Source organism: Loxodonta africana, chromosome 2 (assembly GCF_030014295.1).
Source record: "Loxodonta africana isolate mLoxAfr1 chromosome 2, mLoxAfr1.hap2, whole genome shotgun sequence".
Taxonomy (NCBI): domain Eukaryota; kingdom Metazoa; phylum Chordata; class Mammalia; order Proboscidea; family Elephantidae; genus Loxodonta; species Loxodonta africana.
In genome coordinates this window covers 56,818,265-56,818,929 of record NC_087343.1, presented here as the reverse complement: position 1 = coordinate 56,818,929, position 665 = coordinate 56,818,265, and the positions used below count along the sequence as shown (strand labels likewise).

At 36.7% G+C, this 665-nt stretch overlaps 1 non-coding gene across 1 annotated transcript; it reads left to right on the top strand.

Annotated features, from left to right (window-relative positions):
* The first annotated feature begins 254 nt into the window (after positions 1-254).
* Positions 255-357, top strand: LOC111750007 (U6 spliceosomal RNA). The gene has a single exon (XR_002785157.1). It is a non-coding gene; the product is annotated as a U6 spliceosomal RNA (small nuclear RNA).
* Positions 358-665: the final 308 nt, after the last annotated feature.

Sequence of the window (665 nt, the reverse complement as noted above, 5' to 3'; positions counted from 1 at the left end):
TATTATTACTGGAAAAGGGGTATTTATTCAAACCGAAGAATAAGAACTGGTATAGGAAGGGGAGACTGAAATAAGGATTTTTTTCTCTTTTTTTAGTAGTAAATTCCAAAGAATTTACTTACCTTTTCATCATTGCCAGATCTGACAAGACTTTTAAGATGAGAAAAATTCTTTCTGATTCTTTCAGATCAGTCATTTTTAACCCTCTTCATCGATTAACTAAATTAGATTTTCCTTAAAAAGAACTGCTGTTCTTGCTTCAGGAGCACATATACTAATATTGGAATGATACAGAGAAGACTAGCATGGCCCCTGCTCAAGGATGATATGCAAATTCATGAAACGTTTCATATTTTTGGACTAAACCAAAAGCAAAGAAGTTTCCTGAATAAATTGAATGCTTAAAAGGCCAGTGTAGCAGGGGCAGGGGATTGGGGACCGTGGTTTCAGGGGACATCTAAGTCGATTGGCATAATAAAATTTATTAAGAAAACATTCTGCATCCCACTTTGGAGAGTGGTTTCTGGGATCTTAAACACTAGCACGTGGCCATCTAAGATGCATCAATTGGTCTCAACCCACCTGGAACAAAAGAGAATGAAGAACACCAAAGACACAAGGTAATTATGAGCCCAAGAGACAGAAAAGGCCACATAAACTAGATA